This window comes from Notamacropus eugenii, chromosome 3, assembly GCF_028372415.1.
Source record: "Notamacropus eugenii isolate mMacEug1 chromosome 3, mMacEug1.pri_v2, whole genome shotgun sequence".
Taxonomy (NCBI): Eukaryota; Metazoa; Chordata; class Mammalia; order Diprotodontia; family Macropodidae; genus Notamacropus; species Notamacropus eugenii.
In genome coordinates, this window is record NC_092874.1 from 456,767,087 (window position 1) to 456,792,620 (window position 25,534).

A 25,534-nucleotide genomic window follows, 5' to 3' on the forward strand; every position below is an offset into this window, starting at 1 on the left:
AGATAATGGAAGGAATATGTTGGAATGATGTTAAAAAATGAGTAGGGGAGAAAGAGAGATGCACTAAGAAAATGAAGAGGGAAAATGGAGGAAATTATCTCACATAAAGGAGTTGGACAAGAAAGCTTTTTTAGTGGAGGAGAAAATCAGGGGTGAAGAGCAATGTTTGAACTTCATTCTCATCTAAATTGGTTCAAAGATAGAAAAATACACACAAACACAGACACACACACATAATCATTTGAGCATAGAAATCTATATTACATAACAGGGAAATAGCAGGGGAAGGAAATAAGATAAAAGAGAGGGTAACAAAAAGGAGGGTGAATAAAGGAAGACAGTAGCCAGAAATAAAACAAACAGTTATTTTAATTTGCATTTCTCTAATCAATAGTGATTTGGAGTATTTTTTCATATGGCTATAGATAGCTTTAATTTCTTTTTCTGAAGATTGCCTGTTCATATCCTTTGACTTTATCAACCAGGGAATTGCTCTTATTTTTATAAATTTGACTCAGTTCTCTATATAGTTGAGAAAAGAGGTCTTTATCAGGAAAACTTGCTGGAAAATGTTTTCATGTTACTTTATTGTCTGTGGTACATTTTAGCAAGATGTAGTTTTCCTGAGTATCTCTTTTTATTATGTCTATTTTTGCTTTAGCTTTTCTGAGATCATGACTGCTAGTCTTAGATTTTTCACTTCAATTAAAGCATAATATATTTTGCTCCAGTCCCTTACTTTGAGTCTCTTAGTGTTTCACATGTGAATCTTATAAACAACATGTTATTGAATTCTGGTTTCTAATCCATTTAGAACAGCAGTTCACTTCTGTTTCATGGGTTAGTTCATTCAGTTTACATTCACAGTTAGGATATTTCCTATTTCCCTTTTATTTATGTTTCTTTTTGTCTTGTCCCTCCTCAAAAGTCTATTTTGCTTCTGACCACTACCTCCCTAAATCTGGCCTCCCTTTTATCATTTCCTCAATCTTTCATTCCCTTCTCCTCCAATTTCCCTATACCGAAGTGAGTGTGTGCATGTATTATATTTATTTATATATATATATATGCATGTATGTATGTATGTATGTATGTGTGTGTGTATATATGTATATGTGTTTTTCCCTCTTTGAACCAATTCTGAAAAGAGTAAGGTTCAAGCGGTGACCACCTACTCCCACCATTTTTCCCTCCTCTATAAAAGCTCTTCCCTATGCAGTCCTTTTGTGTGAAAAAAAATTTCCCATTCTACCTCTCCTTTCCCTCCTCTCCCAGTGCATACTTTCTCACTCCTTCACTTTTTGATCATCCCAATAATCAATTCCCATTCACACTCTGTCTATGTAAATGCCTTCTATTGCCCTGATAATTATAAAGTTCTTAGGAGTTAACATGTATCATCTTTTCCTATAGGAATCTAAGCAGTTTACCTTAATGAGTCTCTTAATTTTCTTTATATTTACCTTTCTGCGTTCCTATTGAGTCTTGTGTTCTAATGTCAAATTTTCTATTCATCTCTGATCTTTTCATCAGGAATGCTTGAAAGTCCTCTATTTCATTAAATATATTTTTTCCTTAAGGATTATACTAAGTTTTGCTGGTTAGGTTATTTTTTTGATTGTAATCCTAGCTCCTTTGCCTTCTGCAATATCATAATCCGAGCCCTTTGCCCCTTTAATGTGGAAGCTGCTAAATCTTATGCAATCCTGACTATGAGTCCATGGTATGTGAATTGTTTCTTTCTGGCTGTCTGCAATATTTTCTCTTTGACCCAGGAGTTCTGGAATCTTACTATAATATTCCTAGGAGTTTTCATTTTGCAACTTCTTTCAGGAGATGATTGATAAATTCGTCCAATTTCCATTTTAACATCTGGTTCTCAGATGTCAAGGAAAATAATATAACTTCTTGAAATATTATTCCTAGCCTCTGTTTTTCATCATGGTTTTCTAGTAGTACAATAATTTTCCAGCTCAGTTGTTTTTCCAATAAGAAATTTCACATATTTTATTTTTTTTACATTCTTTGAACTTTGTTTTATTGTTTCTTGATATTTTATGGAATCATTAACTTCTTCCTGCTCAATTCTAATTTTTTTCCCCAAAGAGGTTTTTTATTTATTTTTTATTAATTAATTTTATTTATTTTCAGTGTTCTACAATAACAACATAACTTAGATTATTATTTTCCCCTCTTCCCTTCCTCCCCAAAATGGCATACAATTTTGTATAGGTTCCACACATAACATTCCTATTAAATACATTTTCACTATAGTCATGCTGTGTTGAAGAATTAAAATGAGTGGGAGACATCAACTAACAAACCAAAGCACAATACACACACACACACACACACACACACACACACACACACACACAAACATGATCTGCTACAATCTGCGATTGAATTCCATAGTTTTTTTTCTGGATGTGGAAGGCATTCTACCTTAGAAGACCACTGGGAATTTTTTTTAAGTCCCTGCATTGCAATGAAGTTGCAAGTCTTCCAGAAAAAACTCTCACACATTGTGGTCATTGCTGTGCACAAAGTTCTCCTGGTTCTGCTCCTTTTGCTCAGCATCAGATCATATAAGTCTTGCCAGGCCTCTCTGAAGTCTTCCTGTTCATCATTTCTTATAGCACAATAGTATTCTATTACATTCATATACCATAATTTATTCAGCCATTCCCCAATTGATGGGCATCCCCTTGATTTCCAGTTTTGGGCCACTACAAAGAGTGCTGCTATAAATATTTTTGTACATGTGGGACCCTTTCCCATTTTTATGATCTCTTGGGGATACAGTCCTAGAAACGCTATTGCTGGGTCAAAGGGGATGCATATTTTTATAGCCCTTTGGGCATAGTTCCAAATTGCTCTCCAGAATGGTTGGATCAGCTCACAGCTCCACCAACAGTGAATTAGTGTTCCAACTCTCCCACATCCTCTCCAACATTTATCATCTTCCTGTTCTGTTATGTTTGCCAATCTGATAGGTGTGATGTGGTACCTCAGAGTTGTTTTGATTTGCATCTCTATAATCAAAAGTGATTTAGAGCATTTTTTCATATGACTATAGATACCTTTAATTTCTTCCTCTGAAAATTGCCTGTTCATATCCTTTGACCATTTATCAATTGAGGAATGACTTGTATTTTTATACATTTGACTCAGTTCTCTATATATTCTAGAAATGAGGCCTTTATTCCCGAAATTAGCTCTAAAAATTCTTTCCCAGCTTTCTACATCCCTCCAAATTTTAGTTGCATTGGGTTTGGTTATGCAAAAACTTTTCAGTTTAATGTAATCAAAATTATCCATCTTACACTTCATTATGCTTTCTATCTCTTCTTTAGCAAAAAATTCTTCCCTTCTCCATAAATCTGATAAATACAATATTCCTTGCTCCACCAATTTGTCCATAGTATCCATCTTTATACCTAGATCATGTACCTATTTGGAATTTATTCTTGTGTACGGTGTCAAGCATTGGTCTACGCCTAGTTTCCACCATATTTTTATCCAGTTTTCCCAGCAATTTTTGTTGAACAGTGAGTTCTTATCCCAGAAGCTGGGGTCCTTAGGTTTGTCAAACAGTAGATTGCTATATTCATTGTCTACTATGTCTTGAGTACCTAGATTATTCCACTTGTCTACCCTTCTGTTTCTTAGCCAATACCAATGGTTTTGATAAATGCTGCTTTATAATACAATTTGAGATCTGGTAGGGCTAGGCCACCTTCCCTAGCATTTCTTTTCATTAGTCCCCTTGATATTCTTGACCTTTTATTTATCCAGATGAATTCTGATACTATTTTTTCCAGCTCTAGAAAATAATTATCTGGTAGTTTAATTAGTATGGCACTAAATAAGTAAATTGATTTAGGTAGAATTGTCATTTTTATTATATTGGCTCAGCCTAGCCGTGAGCAACTGATGTTTTTCCACTTACTTAGAACTGACTTTATTTGTGTGAAGAGTGTCTTGTAGTTGTGTTCATATAGTCCCTGGGTTTGTTTTGGCAGGTAAACTCCCAAATATTTTATAGTGTCTACCCTAGCTTTAAATGGGATTTCTTTTTCTATCTCTTGCTGTTGGGCTTTGTTACTAACATATAGAAATGCAGAAGATTTGTGTGGGTTTATTTTGTAACTGTAACTTTGCCAAAGGTTTTTACTGTTTCAAGTAGTTTTTTATTTGAATCTCTGGGATTTTCTAAGTATGTCATCATATCATCTTCAAAGAGTGATAACAGTTTCTTCTTTGCCTATTCTAATTTCTTCAGTTTCTTTATCTTCTTTGATTGCTATAGCTAATATTTCTAGTACCATATTGAATAATAGTGGTGATAATGGACATCCTTGTTTCACTCCTGATCTTAATGGAAAAGCATCTAGCTTATCACCATTGCATATAATGCCTACAGAAGGTTTTAGGTAGATACTGCTTATTATTTTGTGGAAAGTTCCATTTATTCCTATTCCTTCCAATATTTTTAATAGGAATCGATGTATTTTGTCAAAAGCTTTTTCTACATCTATTGAGATAATCATGTGATTTCTGTTAGTTTTGTTGTTGATATGGTCAATAATACTAATAGTTTTCCTAATATTGAACCAGCCCTGAATTCCTGGTATGAATCCTACCTGATCATAATGTATTATTCTCATGATAAGTTGCTGTATTCATTTTGCTAAAATCTTATTTAAAATTTTTGCACCTATATTCATTAGAAAAATTGGACTATAATTTTCTTTCTCTGTTTTGTCTCTTCCTGGTTTAGGTATCAAAACCATATTTGTATCATAAAAAGAATTTGGGAGGACTCCTTCTTCCCCAATTTTCAAAAATAGTCTATATAGTATTGGAATTAACTGTTCTTTAAAAGTTTGATAGAATTCACTTGTAAATCCATCCAGCCCTGAAGATTTTTTCCTAGGGAGTTCACTGATGGCTTGTTCAATTTCTTTTTCTGAGATAGGGTTGGTTAAGTATTCAGCTTCCTCTTCTGTTAATCTGGGCAATTTGTATTTTTTAAAATACTTGTTCATCTCATTTAGTTTGTCAGATTTATGGGCACAGAGTTGGGCAAAGTTGTTTCTAATTATTGTTTTAAATTCCTCCTCATTAGAGGTGAGTTCACCCCTTTCAGTTTTGATTTTAGTAATTTGGTTTTCTTCTTTCTTTTTTCAATCAGATTAACCAAAGGTTTGTCAATTTTATTAGTTTTTTTCACAAAACCAACCATTAGTTTTATTTATTAATTCAATAGTTTTCTTAATTTCAATTTTATTAATCTCTCCTTTGGTTTTCAGTATTTCTAATTTGGTATTTACTTGGGGATTTTCAATTTGTTCTTTTTCTAGCTTTTTCAGCTGCATGCCCAATTCATTAATCTCCTCTTTCTCTATTTTATTCATGTAGGCATTCAAAGATACAAAGCTTCCCCTAAGAACTGTTTTTGCAGTATCCCATAAGATTTGGTAGGTTGTCTCGTTGTCATTCTTTTGAATGAAATTGTTGATTGTTTCTAGGATTTCTTCTTTAACCCACTCCTTCCTTAGGATTAGATTATTTAGTTTCCAATTAATTTTTGGTTTATCTTTCCATGGTCTTTTATTACATATAATTTTTATTGCATTATGATCTGAGAAGGATGCATTGACTATCTCTGCCTTTCCGCACTGGACTGTGAGGATTTTATGCCCTAGAACATGGTCAGTTTTTGTATATGTGCCATGTACCACTGAGAAAAAGGTATATTCCTTTCTATTCCCATTCAGTTTTCTCCAGAGATCTATCATATCTACCTTATCCAGAGTTTTATTTACCTCCTTAACCTCTTTCTTATTTATTTTGAGGTTAGATTTATCAAGTTCAGACAGGGGGAGGTTGAGTTTTCCCTACTAGTATAGTTTTGCTGTCTATTTCTTCCTTCAACTCCCTCAAGCTCTCCTCTAAGAATGTGGATGATATTCCACTTGGAGCATACATGTTTAGTAATGACATTGCTTCATTTTTTGTTGTGCCTTTTAGCAGGATATAGTTTCCTTCCTTATTTCTTTTGATTAGATCTATTTCTGCTTTTGCTTTGTCTGAGATTAAGATTGCTACCTCTGCTTTTCTTAAATCTACTGAGGCACAATATACTCTGCTCCAACCTTTTACCTTTACCCTGTGTGTATCCCCCCATTTCAAATGTGTTTCTTGTAAACAACATATTGTTGGATTATGGCTTTTAATGCATTCTGCTATCCATCTCTGTTTTATGGGAGAGTTCATTCCATTCACATTCACAGTTATGATTACAATCTGTGTCTTCCCCTCCATCCTCTTTCCCACCATTTGTGCTTTTAGTTCTCCCGTCTCCCTTCCCCTCCTCAACAGAGTTTCTACTTTTCACCACCACCTTCCACAGTCCTCCCTTCCTTCTTTCAGCCCCCCTCCCTTTTACTTCCCTTTACCCTTACTACTTTTTCCCTCCCTTTTAGCTTCCCCTCCCCTTTCTTCCTCCTTCTCCTCCTACTGCCTATAAAGCTAGTTAGATTTATATACTTAATTAAGTTTATTGTTCCCTCCCTGAACCAAATCATATGAGAGTACCTCTCAAACAATGCTCATCTCTCTCCCTTTTTCCCTCTACTACAATTTTGGACTTCTTCCTGTGATGTAATTTACCATTTTCTGCTGCCTCCTTTTCATATCTCCTTTTACAATCCCTTTGCACACTTAAATCATATTTTTATCACCACATCATTTACTTTATACCCATTCCCTCTATGTATATCCCTTTTATATTTCATAACAGGTGTATAATTCTCAGGATTAACAAATATCTTCCCTTATAGGGAGGCAAACAGTTTGCCCAACTTGAGTAACAAGTTTTTCTTTTCCCCTGTTTACCTTGTTATGACTCTCTTGAAACCTATGTTTGAAGACTGAATTTTCTGTTGAGTTCTAGATTTTTTGTCAGGAAAGTCTGGAAATCCCTAATTTCATCAAATGTCCATCTCTTTGCCTGAAATGTTATGCTGAACTTTGCTGGGTAATTGATCCTTGGTTGCAGTCCCAGCTCCTTTGCCTCACAGAATATCATATTCCAATTCCTTTGATCTTTTAATGTAGAAGCTGCAAGGTCCTGTGTGATCCTGACTGTTTCCCCTCGATATTTGAATGGTTTCTTTCTGGCTGCCTGTATTATTTTCTCCTTCGCTTGATAGTTCTAGAATTTGGCAGCAGTATTTCTTGGGGTTTTTAGCTTAGGGTCCCTTTTGGGAAGTGACCAGTGGATTCTTTCGATGATGATTTTACCTTCTGGATCTAGCACTTCTGGGCAGTTTTCCTTGATGATTTCTTGGAAGATATTATCCAGACTTTTTTTTATCATGGCTTTCTGTTAGGCCAGTAATTCTTAAATTTTCTTTCTTGGATCTATTTTCCAGGTCAGTTGTTTTCCCAGTTAGATATTTTACATTTTCTTCTATCTTTTCATTCTTTAGATTTTGTTTGACTGATTCTTGATGTCTCATAGAGTCATTAGTTTCTACTTCTCCAAATCTAATTTTTATCAAATTGTTTTCTTCAGTTAACTTTTGCATCTCCTTTTCCATCTGTCCAATTGTTCCTTTCAAGGAGTTATTTTCTCTAGTTGGTTTTTTTACTTCCTTTTCCATTTGTTTAATTTTCCTTTTTAAAGAGATGTTCTCATCAGTGAATTCTTTTTTCATACTTTTAGAGTCATTGGCCAGTTTTTCTTCTATTTCCTTCTTCAGCTGTTTCAGGACAGCTGTTTGTGCATGCAAGCAGTTCATAGTGCCTTCTGAAGTTTCAGATGGGAGTACAGTCTCACTACTGACTCTTTGGTATTCTTCTTTTGTTCTTTGTCCCCGTAGAAAGATTCTATGGTTTTTTCACCCTTGTTTTGCTTTTTCTTGCTCATGATGATGATTTGTGTGGTGGCTTCTGGTTCTTTCAGTTAGAAGCTGCAGAAGTTGATGTTGAGCTGACTGGTGTAAAAAAGCTAAGGGCAAATGCCTTTTTATCTTTTTGTTTTGTGTTTCCCAATCAGCCCTGGGGCTAGCTTGTTAAGTGTGGGGGAGGGGTGGTCTGGTCACGGGATATCTCCTCAGCTGAGCTGAGGCAAAGGAAAGTTCAGGGGTTGGTGATCTTGACTGCCCTATTATCTTTCCATTTCCCCTGGAGTGCTGAGGCACACCTGGACCCTAGTGCAAGTTTCCAGCTCTCCTGGAGCTCCTCTCCTAGCACTGAGGCTCTCCTGGGTCCTAGTGAGTATTTCCACAGCCCTGGGGTCCCTCTCCTTCTGATTTGCCTCTGACACAGTAGGAGGAATCCCCCTTAGCTATTTTCCTAGCTTCAGGTGTTATGATACTGTTTGCTCCTTCACTGTGCCCACTGATCTGGGATTTTTCTGGGGAAATATTTTATGGTTCTTTTGAGGTCAACAAGAGGGGAGGAGAAAGCATTTACCTGTCACTCTGCCATTTTAGCTCCTGGAAGTTCTAGTAGGTGACTTACAGACATTTGATCTGTGTGCTGAAAGTCTCAGGAGCTGCTGCAGCTGATATCTGAGGCTCAGCAGCTGTCATTCCCTCAGCTCTGCTGGTCTCTCTCTCTGGGCTGCTGCTCTGCCCATTCTGCCTGCTGCTGCCTCAGGCCTCCCTGGGGCCCTCCCACTCCACTGTACTGGATGAGCTGCACTGTGCACTGTGGGCTCACCCCCATGGAACAGACCCTTCCTATTGATCTTCCAGTCTGTCCTGGGCTGTGAATCTGCCATAGTCTGTCTCCAATTGGATTTTGCACCTCCAAATTTTGGTCAGATTCTCTTTTTAGAGGCATCTGAAGAAATTTGTCTAAGAGCTTAGGTGAGTAGTTGCTCTCACTCCACCATCTTAGCTCCACCCCCCTCAATTCTAATTTTTGAGAAATTATTTTCTTCAGAGAGCTTTTGTAGCTTTTTTTTCCATTTGGCCAATTCTGCTTTGTAAGCTGTTATTTCCTTTGATACTGTTGTGCCTCTTTTACCAAGATATCCTCTTTTCATAACTTTCTTGCACCACTTTCATTTCTTTTCCCAATTTTTCTTTTACCATTCATCACTGTTTAAAAACCTTTTCAGGAATTCTTATTGGGCTTGGATTCAAATATCATTTTTCTTTGAAGCTCATTTTTCAAGCTTATTTCTTTACTGAATTTTATGTTAAAGTTGGACTCTGCTCACCTCAATATGAACAGGCACTGTCTCAAGCTTTAGGCATTTGAATGCTACTGTTTTCAAAGCTAGTCCAGGGAGTCTGAGAGTTTTGGGTGCTTCCAAGATAGTGTGATCTAAGGAAAAGGGTGAACACTACTCTCCTGGTTCTTTGTCCTGGTCTTTATCAGACAAAGGGGCCTGCTTCCCTACAGCCACAAGTGCTTGTGCTCCTCTTAGCCCTAGAATTGTGACCATGGCCTCTGCTAAGCTGCAACTTCAGGTGCTAGTGCTCTTCTCTGCCTTGGACCTGAGATCAGGGCCCCTGCTGCCTTTTGACTGATCACAATTACTTCTCTCCACCCTGGAACTATAACCCAAAATGTCTCTTGATTGAGAGCTCCAGAAGCTGCTGCTGCTAAAGCTCTCCCAGCTACCACCAAGGCCCATTTCTAGTGTTCTCATAGCCCACCACCCTACTGTCATAGACCTCTCCTATCAACTTCCTAAATTGTCTTGGGCTGGAAAAAAAAATCTCAGCCTAATCTTTTGTTGGCTCTGCAAATCCAAAATTTGGTTTGAGATTATTATTATAAGGTTGTTTGGAGGGGAATGTTGGGAGAGTTCAGCTGTGTTGCTATACTCCTCCATACTGGCTCCATTTGTATAATATTGAGAAGCTACTGTTGAATTCACAAAAGATGGGTTACTATGTCCACTCCCTGTTCTCCACTCAGGCATAAGGTGTCATCTGGGTTCAGTTCTGGGGAGCCCATTCTCTAAAAAGTTGGGAACTATGGTCACTGTTCTCACATACTTCAGCTTAGTACATCCCCACCCCAATGCCCTAGGAAAGTTGCCACTTATAACTCATGTTATTTCTCATGTCTAGGATTTTACCCAAGAAATAGAGCATTAAAAGAGACTTAATGTACAACATAAATGAGGTATGAGATGGGTACTTTACTCCTACTTCCCCCCCAAAAAAAGAATTCTAAACATAAAAACCAAGAATGCATTTGAACAAGACAAATATTAAACAGTATTCAATAATGCAACCAGTTTTTAGAATCTACTGGGAGTCTGGAGCTTAAATCTCATTAGAACATAAAGTAATTTGCAGAACTAATAATTAGACATTCTACATTTCAACTCTAATTCACACTGTCCAAACTCCTGGTACATAGCTACTGGCAACACGGCTAGGTTGGGCGGTTATCTCAATCTTATAGGTTAATATCTAAACCTGGACATATCCATCTCAGAACAGATACTCACCTAAAATCAGAAAGAGCATATACAAATGCAGAAAAGTCAGCCAGGGTCCCAGAAGTAAGCTCACTTAGTTGAGTTCCCTCTGTATTAGCTGCCACATGGTCAAGGTCACCAAGATGTTAGAGTGAAGGAAAGTCATTGCTTCCTCACTTCTGTCTGGGAGTCTCAGAGCTACATAATGCAAAATCAAAGGAGAGAGAGCAAGCTAGAAAGTGTTTCTTCTTTTAACTCGTATGTATACTAGCCTCCTGCTAACTGACATGGGATGGAGAAAAACCAAGAGGACACTCAGAGGTTACCATGTAATACCATAATAACAAGTCCTTAGAGCATTAGGTCATGACATGGCCCAGAGCAAATCTCAGAATCCCCACATGGTTGACTGGAGCCAAGAAGGACAACTCTAAGAGTGCCCCATGGTATAGCCATTGTCATGTTATTTGTATTTTCTGCTTTTCAGAATGTACTCTGGTGTAGTCTCTGCTTTTAATCAGACAATAATAGATACCTAATTCAACCATTTAAGTACCTTCCTTGTCTGTGTGACTGCTTCAAGGAGTTAAAAGTAGACTTTTTTGACCCACCTCTGGTCAGATTTCCCCCCTCATATTCAAATGCTACAAGGTCATTACCACAAAAGGCAGCATGCCTGTGCAGTATGCTCATCTATAAAAATGGTCCCCATAGACTGCCAGGAGACAAATGTTCAATGTGTGTTATTAGGTGAGGCTGGGCATTTGTTACTTGCAAAAAGCCACAGGGATCACATCATGGGGAAGAGATATAAAACCCCAAATCGAGGCTTTCTCCATAAAATGGGAAGAAAGATTACAGGAGAAAAATAAGATCCATCCTTCATATCATGGTACAACTTGTCCAAAAGCTTTATGGAGGCTGATTAGTTATTCTTTATAACACTTGGGTAAAGAAAAAAAGGAATATGACCATTCAGAAAGAAGAGAATGGGCCAAAGCATGGCCAATGGGGCTGCCATTGTATGACCCAAAAAGAAAATCAGTATGGGAACTAATCTCACAGTCTTATAATATTGGAGAATTGAGATTCAAAGGGCCATGCAACTACAGATCAGAAGATGAGACTGGATGATCTAGGTCAATCTCCCTTGTTTTATGGATGAGAAAGCTGAGGCTCAGTGACATGAATTGACTTTCCCAAGGTCAAACTCAGATTCCCCAGCTGCAAGGTTAGTACTCTCTCCCATTGGACTGTAAGTTTTCAAGAACTCAACTAGTAATTACAACCCATATCAATCAGGAAAGAAAAAAACTTTTGTTATTGATTCTAGCTCATTGGCAGTTAACAATAACAGTAGCTTATCTTGACAGATTCTATTCCATTTGAGGAGCCTTTATTTAGGTGGGAAAGGCCAGGAAATGGAGATAAAAAAGGATCATCAAGGAGCTTACATTTTCCAGGAGGATAAAAATTACACTGATCAACAAATACAAGAGGAAACTGAATGGGGGAAATGGTACTAACAAGTGGGATGAAAAAGTAGGGATCAGAAAAGGCCCTGAATAAGAGGTAGCACCTGGTGTCAGCCTTGAATGACGGGAGCAATTCTTAAATGTAAGAATGAGGAAGGAGTTCGTTACAGCCTGCACACAGAGCTTGGAGACAGCTGATAGGATGATACATTCAGAGATGAACAAGGAGACCAGTTTGCGGAGAGCATCAAAGGGCTTAAGGAAGATTATTTTGGAAATGATGTGAAGGATGCACTGAAGGGGCTAAAGAATGGAGATAGAAATTCCTATAAGGAGGATAATGCAAGAATTATTATGTCAGAAGAGTCATAATAAGACCCAAAATGTGAGGTGGCAGCATAGAGAAGCGTAAGACAGAGAGACAGAGACAGGAGAGAAACACACAGAGGGAAGACAGAAAATATACGAGCTTGTAACTGATTTGACTAGATATGATCAATAAAGAAAAGGAAGAACCAAGGATAAACCTACACCTATGAGTACAGGAGAGAGAGTGAATGTTGATGCTACAGAAAGAAATAATTAAAAAACAAAAGAGGGAGCAAACATAGGGAAAGATAATGAGTTTGATTTTGGATATTTTGAATTTGGGGTGCTGGTACAACACTCAGATTAGAGATGTCCTGTAGGAAGTTGGGAAGATAGATCTAGCCCTGGCCATATACCTCCTCCACTCAACAGCCATCAATCATTCCCTATTACTTTCTTGGTAAAGCCAAATTTCTTTTGCCCGACATTCAAGACTCTCCAAAGCCAGGCAACTCCTTTCACAGAACTTTGTAAACCACACCAGAAAGGAAATCACTGATTCTGGCCCTGCGAAGCATGTCAATCATGGCTCTGAATATCAGCTGGTTAATGAATTTGCTCTCATTTCAAGGACAAAATTTACTGGAAGCTTTCTTAACATAATAATTCTTGCATTATCCTCCTTATAGGGATTTCTATCTCTCTTCTTTAGCCCCTTTGGTTCATTCTTCACATCATTTCCAAAATAATCTTCCTTAAGTTCCTTAATGCACTCTACATTCTCCACATACATATATGTGCTCAGGATTTCCCCGTCCTAGGAAACCCTTCTCTGCTCTTGCTCTCCTCCATGCTGATTACCTATCTCTCTCTTCTCCCTTACTTCTAGAAAGAGAATTTGCTTTCATAGGATCGTAGATTGAGGCAGAAGGGGCCTTAGAGGCCATTTAGTCCCCCTACTCACTACTAAAACATAGCCAATGAATGGTTAACTAGCCTCTGCAAAGATCTCCAGTGAACAAGACTCTCCTACTTCCCGAAGCACCACTTATAGATGGTGCTGTTAGGAAGCTTGTTTTCTTATATCAAGCCTAAATTTACTTCTTTGTAACTTCCTCACACTACTCCTACTTCTCCCTTCTAGGATGAAACAAGTTGAGGCTAATTTCTCTATTACTATTTCAAAGCAGCTATTAATGTCCCTCCTGAATTGTCTCTTCACCAAGTTAAACATTAACCAACCAATCTTTACATGGCCCTTCACCATCCTGACTGCCATCCCCTGGATACTCTCTAGCTTATTTATGCCTTCCCCAGTCCTGACCTTTCTCTTAGCTCCATTCTCTCATTCCCATTTCCATCTGCCACTGGCACCAAAAATTCAGTCTATTCAAATGTGAGCTCATGATATTTTCACCAAAACCTGTACCTCATCTTAATCTCCCTGCTTTAGTTAAAAATGCCACCATCTTTTCATCCACCCAGTTTCAAAATCCAAAAGTTATCTTTGCCTAAAGCCACAGCAACACTTATGCCCACATTCATGCTATCAGTGACCAAGGTCTATTGAGTCAAACTAGGAAATCTCATTAATAATAGCATCATATCTAGAGCTATAAGAACCTCAAAAAGAAACTGAGGCCCAAGGACATGAAGAAAATTACCCAGCATTAGTAAGTAGCAGACTCAGAAGTTGAATGCAGGTCATCTGATTCCATATCCAGGACTCTTTCCATTGTACCATATACTGCTTCTATTTCATCCATCCCTTCCTTTCCACTTAAGGTGCTACCAGTATAGTTCAGAACCTTTTAAATAGTATTTATGTTTTTAGTTTCTCCAGTATATTTTTTTACTGTTGCCAATATAATGTCCCCAAAGATTCTTCAAATCACTTCCATGTTTTAAAACGTTCAGTGGCTCTCACTTTGCTGGTATAATAAACCGGAAACCAAGTCATTAAGCATTTTATGTCCCTCCTATATTCCAAGCACTGTGCGCTGCACCAGAGACACAAAACAAGACAAAAGACAACCTCTGATCTCAAGGAACTCAAATTTAATGGAGGAGATAATGTGCAAAGGACTATACACAAATGGGGGTGTGAAAGATCCACTAATATTAAAGAGGGTTAGGAAAGACTTCTTGCAAAAAGTTGGATTTTGAAGGAAGCCAGGAAAGAAAGCCAGAAGGTAGAGATGAGGAGAAAGAAAATGAACTTCAGACATGGACAATCAGTGAAAATGCCTGGAGTGGATCACAGGATACATGGAAGGGAGTAAGGTGCATAAAGACTAAACAGGTAGGAAGGAGACAGTTTATGAAGTGCTCTGGATACCAAATATGTATGTTTTTTATCTTGTAAGTGATAAGGAGTTCTCAGAGTTTGACAATAAGGGGTGCCATGCTTATACCTAGACTTTAGGAAGATCAATTTGATGGCTGATTAGAGGTTGGATTGGAATGGAGTAGAGGCAAAGAGATCAGCTTGCAGGGTATTGCAAAAATCCAGATGTGAGGTGATAAGAGCCTACATCAGGGTGGTGGCAATGTCAGAGGACAGAAGAGAGCATATTTAAGAGATGTTATGAAGATAAAATCAACAGGACTTAGTGACAGATTAGATATAGAGGATGAGAGAGAGAGTGAGGAGGCAAAAATGATACCTAGATTGTGAGCCTGAGGGACTAGGAGGATGAGTTGTCCTCTACAAGAATAGGGAAGGTAGAATTTGGGGGAGTCTTCACAAGGGAGAGGTCTAAAATTTCCCTTACCTCGAGCCTTGGAATAAGGAGAGCACTCTTAACTATAAACTCTAGTACTTACTTCTAACAATATTATTTGTCTTGGGGATTTGGAATCATTTCTAGATAAGTTACTGTGGTGAGTAGGAAAGTGAGTCAATTAAGGAGGTATAAAAGGATTTCCTTATAGTAGCAAGGGTTCACTTGAGATTATGTAAAATAAATATGTAGTGGACCCAGTTAGCACGGTTTTGATATTTTCTTCAGCTTCATTCATGTACATGAGTATGACAATGGATGGTGGAGTAATCCAAGGCAGGGCAAGGCAGGGCAAGATCAGCAAGAAATTCTAGAAAAAAAGACAAGGCATAGTCCAACTGCTACACGGAAGGGTCAAGATGGGGAAGACAGACAAGTTCAATCAATGCAGGGATGATGCCCCAGGAAGAACTAAGAGGTGGAGGGATTGGAGGTCAGTACTGAAAAGCAAGATTTACAGTTGCAAGTCAAAGAAAGAGATGGAATGACAACATAGATCATGATCAGATAAAGGAACTTCAGAACTGATGAACATGGAGGTGGTGCATTATGGGTCATGGCAAGATTAACGATATGACGACCTCTTTATGGAGCTAAGCTAAGGTGGAGGAATAGGTCATAGGAAATGGGTGAGCTGAGGACCTGGGCTGTTAAGGCATTTGAGGGAATATCAATACGTTGATTAAAGCTTCCTAGTATGAGAGCCAAAGTCAGTGAGAAGAGAAAAACTGTGCACTGACCTCATTGAGGAAAGGTGTATATCCTAGTAGACAGGGTACTGTCTATATAAAGTATTTTTCATCATTAAAGTGCTATGTAAAAGTTGATTAGCAGTGCCATCATCATTGTAAAGACAATTCACACATACATTGTAAAGATAATCCCAGTTCATACTTGGGGAACACCTTAGTAGGAAATAAGGGCTTGGTAGATGGAGTGGAATAATATTGTGATTTGAGTCTTCCTGGGAGGGATACCACCCAAAACATGGATCTTGTGCCATTGCCTAAAATCTCACCATCACAAAGTCATCCTTTTGGGTGTGTCCTCCTTTCATGCTGACTCTGATAGAAAACAGCTACCAGAACACTGGGACGGTAATATAGATCAAAAAAACCTTAGTCTGGCCCTCCAGATCACCCACTCTCTAACTCCAACTAACATTTCCAGTCTAGTTTCACATTCATCTATATTCCACCCAAAGAATATTATAGCATATCTCCTATTACTTCTTGGCATTTCCTACCTCACTCCATTTGCACATACTCCCTACCCTGAACTCATGCCTTCCTAGTTCAGACTGTCTCCATATCTCTGCCTTCTTAAATCCTCTTTCTTCAATGCACAACTCATAGCTTTCCCAAAGCCTTCCAAGAAGAAGTCATTGCATCTTCCCAGAACCTTGCATCCTTCGCTATTTAATCTCCCTATGTTATTCACAGGATCATGTGTTTAGACTTCAAAGAGACTATAGAGATTTTCCAATGTTCTTATTCTACCACTGAGAAAGCTGAGACCCAGTGATTTGCCCAAGAGTCACCTAAGTCATAAATGGTCATGCTGGGACTTGAACTCAGGTCCTGGGATTAAGTCCCATAGTGTTCTTTCTAATAAACTCAGTTAGTGCATTTTGACTCATGGAGTTAGTTTGGGGGCAAATCTTTGATCTCCCCAACTGAAATATAGGCTCCTTGAGGGAGATCGTTGTGATGTTCTTTCTTTTTGCATCTGCAGCAGATTAATATAGTCATTCTACATGCAGCAAGTGCCTGATGCAAGTGTGTGTGCTGAATGGAATTAAAATTGATGACTTGGAAAAGAGGGGAGCAGCCATAGAGCCAGTTGCTACTTGAGCCAGAGTTGATTTAATCTTTTTAGTTCAAGTCAGAGGTAATGGCCCTGATGGTTTAGAATCAGTCTAAATCCTCTTCAAATCTAGGGAAATTTGCATAAGTGCTGTAACATGCACATAGCATTGCTAACCCTAAAGGAAATACAGAAACAGGGGGATTATGGAGCGCTGTCTTCGCCTACTCCTGATTTGCTCCTAATGATCAGAGCATTTTCCTGCAATAGGTCTTCATGGTCATGCCTAATAAGGCATCTTAGATTGCAACAATACACATACAATTGAGACATGCTGTGACAAGTAGAAAATTAAAAGAAAACATGTGCTTAAAAGAATCAGTCTGTGGAAAATTTAAAATATATTCCATGGATACCTTCTGATGAGAAGACATCTATTCTTTACACCATTTTGAAGCTGATTAGTTTCTGTGAAGGTATTTTTGCCTTGTGCCCATTCCCCACCCCCCAGACACAAACATTCATACACCATTCAACAGTATGGCAGAGTGCTGGACTTGGAGTCAGGAAGGTAAGACATTTTTGACACTTACGAGCTGTATGACTCTGCCCTAGTCATTTAAAGTCTCTGAGCCATCATTTTCTCATTTGTAAAATGTAAAGAATAACTTCAATGCATCAAATTTTGAGTGTCCCAAAAGTCTTATTGCCATTTTAAACTTATTCACTCACAGTTTTAAGTTTTAGTAACTTAAAACTTCACTAGGCCTTTTAGGACACTCTCTATTGAAAGTATTTTTCAGTATTAAATGCTATATTTAAAAGCCGGTTATCAGAGTCATCATCATTGTAAAGATAATTCACACACATATCCAGGGAACATCTAATAGGAAATAAGACCTTGGTAGATGGAATGGAATAGCAATGTGATTTGAGTGTTCCTGGGGAGAAGTGCCACCCAAAATATATATCTTGTCCCACTGCCTGAAAGCTCACTATTACAGTCATTCCTTTAATGCTGGCCCTGTCATTTGCACTCATCTATCAAGGTCCATCTCAGATGCCTTCTTCTCAATTATACCTTGAAGCGGGATTTTTAAATTACAAAGAACAGTGAACTAAGTGGAAATCATGAGATCTGAGTTCTAATCCCAGCTCTGCCACTAACTGGGCATGTATCATTGGTTAAGCACAACCTCTAGCAACCTTATTTTCCTTCTGTGGATCTAAGGTCCCTTCCAGGCTGAAATTCTGTGAGTCCTGTATGGTTTCTGTGTCGTTATTGTATGCATTTTTCTGCTCTTCCACCTGGTCATTCCCCATTTTGTATCTCTGAAGACTGCTTTCCATCCTTGAGTTCATAGTTTTGGACTTGTCCGTGTTGAACTCAATTATCCTTTCAATTCAGATCACTTATTTTTCAAGGACAAATTCAAAAAGTTCATAACATATTTTCTTTCATCCCTCTATCATTTCTACCCATAATGATCCTGTTACCGTCAACATTTAAATCAAAAATTCTCAAAAAATTTTTCAGAACCTTTGGGCTTTTAAAAAAAGTTGTATTACTTCTTGTTTTTATATCATCATTATTTCTGACTATACCCCTCTTGCCCTTGCTTCCTTAATAAACCTTTCCCTGTAGCAAAGAAAATAAAGCAAAGCAAAATCAGCCAATCCACTGACTGCGTCTGCCTCTCCCACCTCACCAGTGAAAAGATAACAGTTCATTTCCTCACCTCTTCTCCAGGGTTAAGCTTAATTACCATTATTGCAAAGCAACACCATTCCTTCCCTCGAAAGTAGAATCTTGTAATAAAACTTTTAATATGATTTGAAGTGACCATTACTAATAATAATTAGTACCCCATGGTAGCATCATCTAGTATATGTGTACATATGTATATATACATATGTGTGTATACACACATACATGCATATATTTACATGTATATGTATACATATTAACCAATGTATATGTATACATATTAACCAATGATCTGAAAGGCAAAAGACAAATTTTATTCTTGAATACAGCCACTAATTAACTGGTTTTGACAAATCTCTTTGCATTTCTGACTCTCTATTTCCTCATCTATAAAAAGGAAGAATTAGATTCAATACTTACTAGCATTGTCTCCATCTCTAATAATTTGTAATCTTATATGTCAATAACTTTTTTTAAGGCAGGGAGTCAAAGGTTTCTCATATTTGTTTTAACAATTCAGGAGTTTTTCTCATATTCATTTGTTTAATTTGTTGCATTTTGCTTTTAGATACCTTTGTAAATTTGCTGGAACACAGTGTTTGTTTTAATTAGATTACATACATGGGGCTTTTGGACCACTGGGACTAATTGCAAATTCAAGTATTGAACACTGTGCATGTTTTCAGGATTTTTCAATATATTGATCAATTGTGTCAATTTCTCCCCTTTTTTGTCTTAAAAAAAGCTTTTGTTATTTTGTATGCTCACTGGAAGGAGGAAAGAATACAAGAGAAAACTAAGCTATTTAAAAAATAAAAGACAATAAAAATATATTTCAAACAAAAAAAAATTTTTCACTGCAAGTTGCCAATCATGGTCACCATATTTGTATTTCTCAATCATAATGGACATATGTAGCTTACAAAGTTCATTATATACATTATACATATCAGACATTGTTGAATTTTACAATAATCCTGTGAGACAGACATTCCAGATACTACTACTTACAATTTTCTCGGTAAAGAAATGAAGGCTGGGAGAGAGGTTACGTGACTTCAACAGAGTAACATTTCTAAATGTCTTGGACAGGATTTGAATCAAGCTTTTCCTGCATCTGAGTCCATGACTAGATCCATTAAATCACACAGCCTCTCATTCTAACCCGTGTGAGTTGGTACTTAGGTTTTTGTTTCATCATCAGAATATGGATTTAGAATCAAAAATATTCTTAAGAGATCATCTAATCCAACATCTTCATTTTACATAGAAAAAAATTAGTTCTAGAGAGGTTACACAGGTTAAAATAAGTGGCAAAGTCAGGCTCTGAAAGTCTGATTAGAGCTCTCACAATCTCTGCTATTCCCTCTTTACTTCCACTTTGGTGGGGGGTTTTTTATCTATTCAGACTGACTTGTGTTTCCAAATTATTGATCATGGGTATTGGCACAAAAACCTATAGAAATTTTTCTGAAAAGCTAAGACTAGAAACAAAGACATTATTTTACACCAAAAAAAAAAAAAAAAGAGACAGATTGACAGAATCATATAGAGTTCACGTATCATACATCATTGGGTGATTGGGTGATTCTAAATTGATTCTAAACCAATGAGAAACTGCTTGTTGAGCCACAAGATTGATCTTAACCAATCTGATTATTCTCACCATAAATTAAATGTATAAATGGCAAACAACTTGTATAGACAGAAATTGTCCAGGTTTCCTACTTGTGTTTCTCATTATATCCCTTTTCCTTAAGAAGTCAGCTGGAGGGTTCAGAAATCACAGTTAGGAAACCATGATCCCACAAAGATCTATCACTTCAGTCATGTAGGTGCTCCCCTACCAATGAAGAAGGCAGCATGACACACAGGAAAAAGTCCACACTGGAATCAGTGTTTGATTCCTGAATATACATCTATGTGCTACTATGAGCAAGTTAATGACCTACTTTGGGCCTTAGTTTTCTCATCTCTAAAAGAAGGGGGTTAGACTAGATGCCTTCTAAGGTTTCCTTCTGCTGCAACTCTGGGATCCTGTGTTCACCCCATGCTTTGGTGGATGCCTTTATGAGTTTCCATGATCACTTGGTAGTTCACACTGGTGAACTTAAAGATACTGACTTTTTGGTTAATGTCCGTTATTCCACCAAGGATCTAAGACTTTTCTAGCAGAGGATCTACCAGAGTTGGTCTTTTCCTGGCACAGCTATTAAGTGCCCAGGGTCACCTCATTGCACTGAAGTAGAACCTTAGTGGAACAATCAATAACAAGTATCAATTAAATATTAAAGTATTGGCTATTATTACATGAAGCCTTTTCACATATACTTAATATTTATTACTGGACTACTACCAAGTACAAATGCAAAAAATCCTTTGTGTAGTTTCTAAGTAAGTGTTTGGATCAGACAGAATTTTCAGTTCCATAATACATACAAACTATTCTGGGTTTGGAGTCACAAAACTTGGATTCAGATCCCAGTCCTTGTTATTTGTTAACAGTGTGACTTTGGTAAGAACAAGATCGTTAGCCTTTCCGAGCCCCAAGTTCCCTATCTATCAAGTGAGGGGGTTGGACTCAGTGTCCTCAAAGTTCCCTAGCACTTCCAGGTCTTTGCACGTGTGGACATCTCTACCCTTCCATTCCTCCTCACTAAATCCTGTACTACACTGTTTTCACCAGACCATGGTGACATTAAGGCACCATGGATACCATGGCAATCAGGGAGAACATGATGATGCCCTCACCAGACCATGATCAACATTTCAAAACAGAAATTTTACTCAGATTTGGTCCGTAGTCCCTCACTAGTTTCAGGATAAGGGCATGCCTCCCATCTGGTAGATCATCCTAAGAGACAAATTCAAACCACTTAAAAGCATCCTTGATCTACCATGAAAACAGGAACTTTCCTAAAAGTTGACATATTTGGGAGTAAACAAAACAATTTCTAAAAGGTTTCCAACTCCATTCCTCTTCGGGGAGATGAATTGCATGAATTTTTCTGAGAAGTATGATTTGCCAGCCACAGGAAAAGCATAGAAAATTAATTATAGATGTATGTTAAATTACTTTCATTACCATCCTCAGTTCGAGTATCACATGGTGGAATGACTGATGAAACCATCTTTCTGGCTCTCCCCTGGGGCTATGGCCATTTTTATTCTACTGGAAGTGCTTCTTCTAGATGAGAACAAAATCCTGAATACTCTTTTCCTAAAGCCCACATCTCATTTGAATACTCATTGTTAGGTTCTTGTGGAAAGTACAGGTTTGGAACCACAGCAATGGAGGCGGCTTTTTGTTTCAAAAATATAGAATCAGGAGATTTAAGAATCCTGGGAAGAGGAAAGAACTGGAGAGCAGATTGAAAGATGCTGGTTAAATTAGAGTAGCATGCAAATTTTTTGGAAACACTTTATTTAATGGATAAGATTGCCTCAGAATAAGCAATTTTAATTAAACATTTTATGAAAATTTAAAAATGAAAATCTAAAAACTATCTTGACTTTGATCACCTTGGTACAGGACCAAATATCTAAAACGGACAGAAATTGGGGTAACCCATCAGTTTTACTTCTTAAAAGATACTCCCTTGTTTGACTCAGAATTCCTATGATTCTTACAATGCAGAATCACCACCTCTCCATGATCTGGGCTAAACTGTTAATGCAAACTATGTCGAAGTGCATGACAGGTGGTACAGCACCAAATTCGACAACAACCTTTGGTTGGAGGCAAGATAATTCTCTCCTAACCTCCACTCTACAAACAGATTTGAACAGCAATCTGAGCCTAAAATCTCTGACCAGTAAAATTAGGAGATAAGAATCATAGACTGGAGAGAGTGATGGATTTGGAGTTGGGAAGTCCTGGGTTTGAATCTCATTTCTGACTCCTACCTACAGCTACCTCCCAAAGGTATTGTAAGGTGAGAATGAGATCACGTATGTAGTTTGTAAACCCTAAAGTGCAATTGGCATTTTTTGGGGGGGAGAGGAGATGAAAGGTGGCACAGATGAAGGAGGGAATTTGATTTCTCACTGCGTTTCTATTCATTATAGGCCCCAATATTTAAAATGCAAGAAGTATCAGCTATTTGCTGATATCTCTGTCTCTGTGTATATCTGTCTGTGAGTCTCTGTATCTCTGTCTTTCTGTTTCTGTGTATCTCTGTGTCTCTCTATCCCTGTTCCTCCCTGTCTCTCTGTCTCTGATTTTCTGTTTCTCTTTTTCTCTGCTTCTGCCTCTGTCCATCTGTTGCTCACTCTGTCTTTATCTCCCTCTTTCAGTATGTCTCTCTCTGACTCTATCTCTATCTGTCTCTATCACTGTCTTTGCCCCTATATGTTTCTCTGTGTTATCTCTCTCTGACTCTGACTCTGGCTCTCTCTGGCTGTCACTCTCTCTGTCTCTCTCTCTCACTCCATGTACATACCCAGCTGTTCCTGATTCTGAGGTGACTCTCCATCCAACAGGCGACACTTGCCAGTTATTTGCTAGCAGTTTTAACTAATAGAAATAGTGAAAATTTATGTAGCACCTAAGAGTTTACATGGTGCTTTTATGTGCATCTTTTCAAGTGATTCTTGCATCAATCTTGGGAGTAACTTTTGTTACTCCCACTTTACACATACATAAATTGAGATTAAGGGAAATAGTTGATCAAAGTCATACAAACAAGCCAAGTCTTCTCATTTCAGCTTGAGGAGCTGTCCATTGTACCACACTGTCTCTTTAACCACCTACTCCAAACTGAGTTGACTCCTCATTCATAACTGTGATATAGCGATTTTTTTTAAGTGGTTAGAACATAAATAATAGGTGGTAGATAGCTAGAAAGACAGATTAGGTAGATAAAATTCACAGACAGAGAAAGATAAAAAGGTAGATTGACTAGATTCACAGTCAGATGATAGTCAGATATGAAATAGCATAACATGAGGTGAGATAAGAAGTGCATTTTGGCCCCTAAGAAACATCTATTAGAAAAGATTTGATGAGATCATTCTCACTGGATAAATTACTTTGCAGAAATTATGTACCCCATGATAAACTGAGGCATGTACCTGTCAGTAGTGTTCATTCTGTCAGCAACTATCAATTACCGAATTTCTCAGATTTTACAGTCACAGAACTTGAGAATTGGAATGGACCTCAGGCATCAGCTAATTTAAAAAGATTCTTTCTGAAAAAAGATTCCTTCTTTCTTAATATTCCTGGCAAATGGTTATCTAGTCTTCACTTAAAGATCAACCAACAACTATTGATTAAGTTCCTACTATGTGCCATTGACTGAGCCTGGGGATACAAAGAAATGAAATAATCCATATTTTCAAGGAGCTTATAGGGAGTAAGCTTGTACATGAGTATGTCTGGATAAATACAAAACATATATGAGATATTTAAATATGTTAGGGAGGGAGAGCACTAACATTTAGGGGATAAGGAAAGGCTTCCTATAGATCAGGCTTGAGCTGCACCTTAAAGGAAGAAAGTGATTCTATTAGGTGGCAGCACAGAGGCAGTATATATCAGGCATCCTAAAGGGCCAGTACAAAGACAAAGAAATGGGAAATGAAGAGCCACATGTCAAAAACAGCAGGAAGGCTATTTTGTCTAGGCCATAGATGGCAGGAAGATAACTGATAGAATATCTCCAATAAGAAGAACCCTCTACATACAGAGCCACCCCTAGCCCTATTCTACTACTTTGAGTCAACTCTACTTGACTGGTTGTTTGTCTTTCCATTAGACAACATGGTACAATATAAAGAGTTCTGGATTTTGAGTCCGAAGATCCAGCTTCAAGTTCTCATTTTGTGCCAGTTATACCACCTCTCTCAATTTTCTGATTTATAAAATAAGGAAGTTAAATGAAATTACCTGTAAGGTCCCTTCTAGCCATGAATTTATGTTTCCAAAGCTTCGATTCATCCTTCTGCAAATTCTCTCTAGTGCTACTGATCCTTCACCCCAGATCCAAGCAAAAGAAGTCTAATCATCTTCCAGGAAGACCCTTCAAATACTTAAAGCCAGTGACTATATCCTACCCAAGCCTTCTCTTCTTCAAGACACTCCATCTTCTGTCTCCTAACATTTTCACTGGCTTGTCCTCCATGACTAAAATCCTTTCCCTCTAATTTTTGCCCCTGCTTCCCTTGGTTTCCTTCAAGTTGCAGCTAAAATCACACCTTCTTTTTTGTGATCCCCCTTAATGCCTTCCCACTGATGATAATCTTCAATGTAGACTATTTATTGCTTGTTTGCACAGAGTTATTCACATATTGTCTCTCCCACTGGATTATAAACTCTTTCAGGGTGTAGGATCTTTTACCTATCATCCCCAGGTCTTTGCACAGTGCCTGACATATAATAAGTGTTTAATAAATGCTTGTTAACCTGACTTCAAGCTAACACAAATTCCTACAACAAAACCTCAGATGGCATGGAGAGGTTCTTCACCATCCTGGTTGCTGTCCTGTACCAGGATATGAATGTCCTTCCTAAAAGGTGGTGCCCAGAGGACAGTATGATGTCAGAATGCTCAAATGCATGAATACTAACTAGAAGGGCTCTGACTAGAACAAAGGACAATGGGACTGTCTCCTCTCTTGCACTAAACATCAGGTCTCTCACAATGCAACCTAAGATCACATGAGTTTGGAGGGCTAATATTACACCATTGACACTGTTGGCACCATTGACTTTGAGCGTACAGTCAAAACTCTCAGGTCATCTTCAAGAAAGCTGACAATCACACCTTTCCCATCTTAGACTTGTGAAGATTTTTAAATGGAAATGTAAGCTCTATATTTAGTCTTATTATCATATGATCATGCAAAGCAGACATGGTATAGCAGACAGAAAGATGGCCTCAGTCTCACCTCAGATCCACACTGTTTGCATGATCACAGAGCCCTTAGCAGGCTGGTGAAGCCTAGGAGTCTCTTTTCAGAATCTTGCTTTATTGTCTACATTGATCATTAA

The 25,534-nt window shown here is 37.9% G+C and overlaps 1 long non-coding RNA gene across 2 annotated transcripts in view; it reads right to left on the reverse strand.

Moving 5' to 3' along the window:
* LOC140497599 (uncharacterized) overlaps positions 1–25,534 on the reverse strand; it is a 293,457-nt gene that overhangs the window by 199,385 nt on the left and 68,538 nt on the right. For both annotated transcript variants that reach the window (XR_011964748.1, XR_011964747.1), the window contains exon 3: positions 10,490–10,657. This is a non-coding gene — a long non-coding RNA (uncharacterized lncRNA). The remainder of the gene's footprint in view (positions 1–10,489; positions 10,658–25,534) is intronic.